The 8,272-nt window shown below is 41.2% G+C and overlaps 1 pseudogene; it reads left to right on the plus strand.

The window, feature by feature from the left end:
- The first annotated feature begins 3,210 nt into the window (after positions 1-3,210).
- Positions 3,211-7,789, plus strand: LOC103018993 (cleavage and polyadenylation specificity factor subunit 7-like; annotated as a pseudogene).
- The last annotated feature ends 483 nt before the right edge of the window (positions 7,790-8,272 follow it).

An 8,272-nucleotide genomic window follows, 5' to 3' on the forward strand; every position in this document is an offset into this window, starting at 1 on the left:
CATATGGTGACATTGAATAGTTTAGTCCCAAGTCACTGTATTAGGGAGTTTAGCAGCAACAGAAGTTTGATTGTCAGCCTTGGAGAATGACACTTGGTTTTGTTGTTACACCAAGAGTGGAGCCATCTCTCTAGGGCTGACTTATCGGAGATTGATGTGTAACATCAAAATGCCAGTTTCTTACTGAGCCTTGAAACATAAAACTGTCACAAAGTCAGGAATCCTCACATTGACATGACCAGCTCATTTTCTCCCTGTAGAAGACCAACAAGGGAAGTCAGGCTGGAAAAGAAGATTTTGTGAGCAGCATGGATTCAAAACACAGGAAGTGAGGCCAGCTGAAGTTATCAAGCTGGGGGCGGCCAGCGCAGATGTGTCCAGGGGCCAGGAACGTAAGCGAGCTGAGTGAAGGGGCCTGGTGTGGGCTGTGGACAGCAGAGAGCCGTCTGCAGGGGACAGCTCTTACACAGCTCTAGCTGATTGTTGCCACATGGGAATGTGGGATTTTTCAAAAAAAGTAATAAATGGATAATCTTATGTAAAATCTTTTCAATAAAAAAAAGTTTCCAGTTAGAAAGAACCTAACAGAGCCAGACGAATCCAGCTGTAAGCGAGGTTAGGTGCCCAGTACTACAGTTTGCGACCTCTGCCTTGAGTTTCCAAAGCCTGATGCATCTGGCTCACGTGATCTTGAGCCATAAGACTCAAGTAATTCAGAGCCATTGGTTAAGGCTCCCGTCCCCTGAACAATATTTAGACACACACAGCCAACACTTGTCTGAGTGACACTTTTTCCTGTATTTCTCTGATGGACCAACATCACCCCCCCCACTGCCCCCCACTTTGGGTGAACACACTCTTTAGGTATCATAATATATTCATTCTCTGACAGCCCAGTCTTGCTGACCTGACAGCTGTCTGGTCTCTAAGCAGATTTGTATTCTCAGCTCTGATCACTATATATTGATTGCACAGTTTAATGCTCAAGTCAATCTTTATTTCCCTCATTTTTAGGTTCCAGGGGGGACACATCACTGTATCTTCATGAACTGATAGCACTGTCTTATAAAACGTACATCATTTTGTCAAAATCATAATTTACTTTTAGCGCTGCCTGTTTGACCTGGGATAAATTATTTTCCCTACCTTTTGATAAAAACAGTGATCTCCCAGGTGGCTTGTTTAGAATAGAACCCATCAAATGGGCCATCTGTATGACATCTGTATTACAGTTTTGAAACGAGAGAGAGTAATATGTGAGAACTGTTTAGGATGAAAGAAACTGCAGAAATGATTATTAATGTTTTTCTGTCTAACCACAGCTGGCTCATTAGCTATGCTATTTTTGAAATCAGCAGCATGGCCATAGAAACACTTCCTTCTCAATTTGCCACACCAGTAGGCATATGGTGCTGATGTCAGCATGACAAAATTGAGGCAGCGAGGCCTTAAAAAACAACCCATATTATTATGTTTTACTTTGGGAGCTAACTTGAGATTGAGCAGCTGTTCAACAAGTGTGGGAGGCATTTCAGAGACAGATATTGGGTCTGGACCTGAAATTCTGCAGGATGGAATGGAAGATTCTGTCCTACAAGGTACCAATCTGGGCTTCAACTCCTAGACAGGATGCACACTGCAGAGAAGCTGTGGTTCACAGTCCTCAGCCCTCCACAGAGAAGTGAAAACATGTTTTATTTGGCCAGTCTGATCTGAAAGAAGTGTTGGGAATATTCGGTATGCAGGGACATTTTATCTGACAAATGACACCTGGCCCTGAAGTTTTGGTTGACTTAAACAACTGTTCCATGGAGGGAGAATTTTCAGAGTAGTTCACTGAAGAGAGAGGGAGCTGCTTGAGCCATCCACACCCAGAATTTAGGGGTCCAGCTTTCTTTTGCTTATGAACTACTCGTTCAAATCATGAAAGAAATTTCTCATTATGGAAAATTTCAAACATGCACAGAAGTGGAGGGAATACTATAATGACCCCCCCTCCCCATGTACTCTGCAACCAGTCTCACCAATTATCAACTTTGGTCAATTTGTTTCCTTTATACATCTATTTGCCATTTCTACCCCTAATGTATTATTTTGAAGTAAACCTTAGGCGTTATCTAAAATATTTCAGTGTGTATCTTTAAATAATGACTCTTTTTCTAAAACACACAATAGCATTATTACATCTAAAATTAAACGATAATACCTAAATATCATCAAAGATCTAGTCAATGTTTTAATTTGCCTGATTATCTCATAAACAGCTTATAATTAGTTTGTTCAAATTAGGATCCAAACAAGGTCCACAGATTGCAGTTGCTTGCTGTGTCTCCTAAAGTATCTTTCTCTCTTTTAAAACAATTAATTTTATTAGAATATAAAATAAAGACATGGAAAACTACACAAAACAAATGTATGACAATTAATTTTTATAAAAGTGAACAGCTTTGTAACTACAACCGAGGTCAGAAAATAAAACTTTGGCTTCCACTTCAGAAGCTCTGTCCATGAGACTCATTCCAATTATGAACACTTTCTTCCCCGATTACTCTTACAGTAATTGCTGCTTTGCAAATAGTTTTATCACCCAATTGTGATCAAATGTCCCTGGACATTATAATTTAGTCTTGCCTATTAAAAAATAGATTTTCAGTTTTAACTTAATGATCTCTTTCTTTCCCTTACATTTTATCTGCGTCCTTTGACTGGCAGAGGTTCCCACAGCCTGGATTCTGTTGAGTGCATGTTCGTGGTGTAATTCAACAGGTTCTCTGTCCTCTGTATTTCCTGCAAATTGGCAGCTGGATCACGTTGATCCTGTTGTCAAGGCAAGCAGGTGTCAGGCACTTCTGTAGGAGGCACATCTGGTTGTCTCCCTCAGCGTGATGTCAGTAGCCATTGGTGATTATTACTGCCTATATCTAGTAGTTCATTTGGTTTGCAGAATGGAGATATTCTAATTTTAATAATTTCTACTCATTTGTTAGTTGAAACACTATTATAAAGAGATACTCCCCCAATCCATTATTTGGTTACCCAGTGGTATATAGTTCATATAGAAAGTCAGGATAGATTCTTTGTTTTTATTTAAACCATTTTTCCAAGATAATGAATTGATGCCCTATCACATTCTGAAGGTGATCAATTCTTTTTGAGCTCATAGATTTAAACATATTTGATTTGTTTTAATCCATCAAAATTACTATTATCATGACTGAAGCTCCAGTTCTCTCATTTTTGGCCAGTGAAATCTTCTTCAGGTGGGCTGTGAAATTTTTTGAGGTGGTCCTAACAGTCTTCGATAACTTCCTTGGTATTTGATAGACAAGATATTCCAGGCTCATCTTGTCATTTTCTGCCACAGACTTGGAATTAGCCATTTTTTCCAGAGGCTCTGGTTTCTTTTAGTGAGAAATAGTATTTCAAGACCACAGTGTGGGCCCTAGGGATGCTCATTGCTAACAGGTCGGTCATTGTTTCTACTCAGTCTCTGCCTTTGTCTGTCCCTATATATTTACTTATATTTATATATGTGTATAACTTTTATATTTATATATTTATATAACATATAATATATAAAAACATACTTTTTGAATCATTTAAAAATAAGTTGCAAATATCATGACAATTCACCCCAAATGACACTTTCAATGACTTGATAATATCATCTAACATACAGTCCACTTATCTTCAAAATGGTATTTACATATTTTTAAAATCCAAGATAAGGGGACTTCCCTCCCTGGTGGTGCAGTGGATAAGACTCCAAGCTCCCAATGCAGGGTGCCCAGGTTTGATCCCTGGTCAGGGAACTAGATCCCACATGCATGCCGCAACTAAGGAGCCCGAGTGCCGCAACTAAGGAGCCCGACTGCCACAACTAAGGAGCCTGCAGGCTGCAACTAAGGCGCCCACGTGCTGCAACTAAGGAGCCCGCCTGCCGCACCTAAGACCTGGTGCAACCAAAATAAATAAATAAATAAATAAATTTAAATAATCCAAGATGAAATCCAGATTCATGCATTATGTCTGGCTGTTACATCTCTTTCATCTCCTTTAATATAGAATAGTATCCCTCTGCCTTTTCTTCTTTCTTTCCTGACACTGACATTTTGAAGAATCTGAGTTACTGTCTTATAGATTTACCACAATTCTGGATTGGTCCTAATGATAAGATTCAAGTTAAACATTTTGGCAAGACAACTACATAAATGACATTGTGTATTTCCCCCTGTAGCTTATGAGAAAGAGGTAGACAATATAAATTTTGTTCTGTTATTACTGAGAAACAAATTTGATCACTTGGTTAAGGAGCGTCTGCCAGATATCTTCACTGTAAACATATTTTTTCATTCTTAATTAAAAAAGAATCTGTGGGGGAATAATTTGAATAATATACCTATCTTATTCTCCAACAAACTTTCACCCAATGGTTTTAGCATCCTTTATTAATCCTTGCCCGAATCAATTATTATATAAGGGTTACAAAATGATGATTTCTAATGAAATCATTTTGTTTCTATTTATTATCTCCTTCTCTTTAAGTTATTCTTCTATAAAGATCTTTTCCTCTTTTCTCTTTTTCTATCTCTCTCTCTGAGTATCCCTAGGGGTATCATGGATTTTCAAAATGATATTCCATATGGCCAGTGGCAACACCTTTGAGCTGGCTCCTTCAAAATGTTTTGTCCACTTTAGCTTTCTTGTCACAATCAGAAGGGCATTTTATAGACTGTATGGAAATGCATAATATATGGTCACACACCACTTATCAATTTCTAGCACAGCGACCAGCCTCCTGTCACATTTGTTGAAATGAACTAAATTTGCACCCTCCTGAACCATGTCCCTTCTTATTGTGAGTCCAGACAGCAAAGAGCATTGCAAGTGTTACTGAATGAAAGAGAGGGTGGTGGGGTGGTTTGGGAGACAGGCCTAGCCAGGACTAAATTCTGCTTCTAGCCCATTAATAGCTTAATAGACCATTAAGGTCTCAGGAAGTGGTTCAACCTCTCTGAGTTTCAGTTTGCTAATCTGTTAAAAAAAGAGAGAGAGAGAATATTAAGATCTATCTGATAGGAGTGACTCTGAGGTTTACAGAGTGTGGTTCGCTGCAGGCATTCAGTAAATACAGCAATCACACAGCACCCAGAGTCTGAAATATTGAACGGCATAAAAATCCAATTTAATACTCGTGTTTTTGCTTTCTGTGCCAGAAGAAAAGACTCATCAGGGAGGGAGCCTGTTGAGGGCTGCCCTTGGGTACAGACTTGGTAGGAGTCTCTCTTGTTTTTGTCCCATCCACGACTGAAAGATGAGATCCTGATTTGCGAGCGGAATTTTTTTCTGTCTACAGATAAGTGTTTGTCTCCTCTCCGGGTTCGTCCTCCCTCTCCCTCTTTCCTTCTTTCTTTTTTCCTTTCTTCCTTTCTTTTGTATCATGGTAAAATAGATACAACATTAAATTTATCATTTTAATCATTTTAAAGTGTACAGCTCAGTGGTACTAGGTACATTCACATTGTGCAACCACTGCCACCATCCATCTCCAGAACTTTTCATCTTCCCAAACTGAAACTTCGCTCCCATTAAACACTAACTCCCCACCCTCCCGTCCCCCCAGCCCCTGGTAACTACCAGTCTACTTTCTATAAATTTGACTAGTTTAGGTAACTCATATAAGTGGAATCACATATTTGTCTTGTAGTTTTTGTTTAACGGCTCATACCTCTTTTCTCATTTTAAAATGTTTTGTTGCAAGAGGAAAAAAATACAATGCAGTATAAAATGTTGATAGCATCATCAAGTTTCTCATACAGTTTTCAACCTACCAGAAAGATAAACAAATAACCGACAACAGAGGGACAAGGCTTTTTTTTTTTTTTTTTCTGTTTGCTCTCAGTAATTAAAGCTAAAAGTTGTATTATTGAGTAAAAACAAAATAAAAATGGGGAGACAAAATTCTCTGGGTAAATGGCTCTTCTGGCATTCTATATTTTTTCCTCAAATTATCACCTTATTTGGTTATCTCTACATTTTAAAGACACCCAGAACTGCCCTTGAGGATAAGGACATCACTTACCACTGGGGGGGTTGGACAGCTGCCATGTTCTGAGGGGAGGTCGGGTGAGGGTTGGGGGACGGGGGGAAAATGCTACAACCTGTAGCCTCTGTCCCTAGGCAATGTGCCTCTTTGACCCTGGGGAGACTCCCTCAGTGACTGATTAAGGGCTATGTCAGAAATGTCCAGGGAACAGAGGAAGAATTCAGTCCAATTCAGTCTCTCACCGCTGAGCCAGAGGTCTCCAGTGACCCTACCTCTCACGTGCCAAGTCTCACCTTATACGCCCCATCCCTTCTCATGTGAGACGCAGCTTGCCCTGCACGTGCGGGCAGAAGTACCATCCCTCCGTGGGCGCTGTAGGACCCTGTTGCCGCGCCTCCTTCGGCAGAAACCACATCACAATTTGGGTGTTATGGGAAAAGCAATCCCATCTGGTGAGGTCCACCTTACAGCCCTCACATGACAGAAGCAGCAGTACTAAGCCACCTCTTCCTGTTCACCAGAAGTCAACTCCAAGCCCAATAAGCCCTGTAATCCTGCATACCTACAGCGGCCTGAGTAACAGACAAACTGCTGTCTATGTGAGCAGCTTCTCCTGGTGGACCACAGACAAGCAGCTGAGCCAGGTTATTCACTTTGTAGGAGTCTGTGGTGCGGTGGAGTTGAAATTTGCAGAGAATGGAGCAAATGGCCAGTCCAAGGGGGTATGCTGAGGAGGTGGAAGCCTCTGAAAACTGTCCACAAAACTGTTGGAAATTCTTGCCAGAAAAGTACTTAATGGAGAAAAAGTGGATGTGAGGTCAGCCACCTGGCAGAACCTGCCACAGTTTGAGGCAGGGGCTCAGAACGTGAATGTACTTGAGTCTCAAGAGTGGAAATAGCTCCATGGGACCATGCCCAAGATTCTAGTGGTTCTGCTGGTGGATGGGCCACACTCTGAGCAACTTGGACTCTCATTCGTCCACATGGATAAGCCCCCCAGTGTGCTGCCTGACTTCAACTGCCCTCCTTCAGCCCTTCACCTGATGGGTCTGGCCCCAGTCCCAATTCCATCCCTACCACTTCTCTCATCAAGCTTTGGAGTCCCTCCTCTTCCTTCTGGCATCTACCATGAGCGTCTCATGCCCCTCCATTATCTCCTTATTTAGCTGTACCTTCCCCTGGGTCATCCCACCGCCTTTACCTTAGGCGGTCCAGCCTTCTTTCCCCCACCAAATGCTACAGTGGGGTCTCCACCAGATTTTTACATGAAGGCCTTTGGCCCCTCTATCCACCACTGCAGCCAAGATTTGGGCTTTCCACACTCTATGGTGAGTGAAGCTGCATTTGGAGAGAGCATGAAGCAAAACAGAGCAATTTCCAACAGTGCCATTTCCAAAGTGATTTCTGGAGCCAGTGCAGGGGATTACAGTGACTTGATTGAGATGCTGCTTGCAGCTATTACTGTTATCAAACAGTCTCAGGTCGTCAGTGATGAGTGTTGCTGTGTCCTCATCTCCCCCCTTAAGAGCTTCATGGCACTGAAGCCAAGTCCTACAGTGTGGGTGCCAGCAGGAGCTCTTCCAGGAAAATAAATCTGTTCAGAGATCATCTAGCTGGTCCCAAGAGAGCAGCAGGGGGTGCCAGGACCTGCTCTTTAATGAAGATCAATATGATGATTATTTCCAAGAAAGGAACCAGGAGCCCAAGAGATACCAGAATAAAGAATGGGACTGGCACCATTGAGAAAGGAGTCTGGTTGGAAGCAGATTTTTTTAATGGACTTGCATCTCCTCACCTTCATCAGGCATGTAGGTGGATGTACCTGAGAATTTTCAAGCCCTGGATTCCTCTGAGTGGGAAGAAACATTCCCTTCCATCTTGCTAGAGAAGAGCAGCACCCCCTTTGCCAACAGGTGACACAAGGGCTTTACCTGAGGCAGATATAAGATGATACTTGTCCTTTCCAAGATTGATCCCAGCTTCCATCGTTGCCATCAGATTATTTTTATTGAAGTATAGTTGATTTACAATGTTGTGTTAGTTTCAGGTATACAGCAAAGTGATTCAGTTATACATATATATATATGTATATATATATATGTGTCTGCAGATATATCTATTCTTTTTCAGATTCTTTTCCATTATAGGTTATTACAAGATATTGAATATAGTTCCCTGTGCTATACAGTAGGTCCTTGATGTTTATATGTTTTATTTATAGTGGTG

This window comes from Balaenoptera acutorostrata, chromosome 3 (genome assembly GCF_949987535.1).
Source record: "Balaenoptera acutorostrata chromosome 3, mBalAcu1.1, whole genome shotgun sequence".
Lineage (NCBI taxonomy): Eukaryota > Metazoa > Chordata > Mammalia > Artiodactyla > Balaenopteridae > Balaenoptera > Balaenoptera acutorostrata.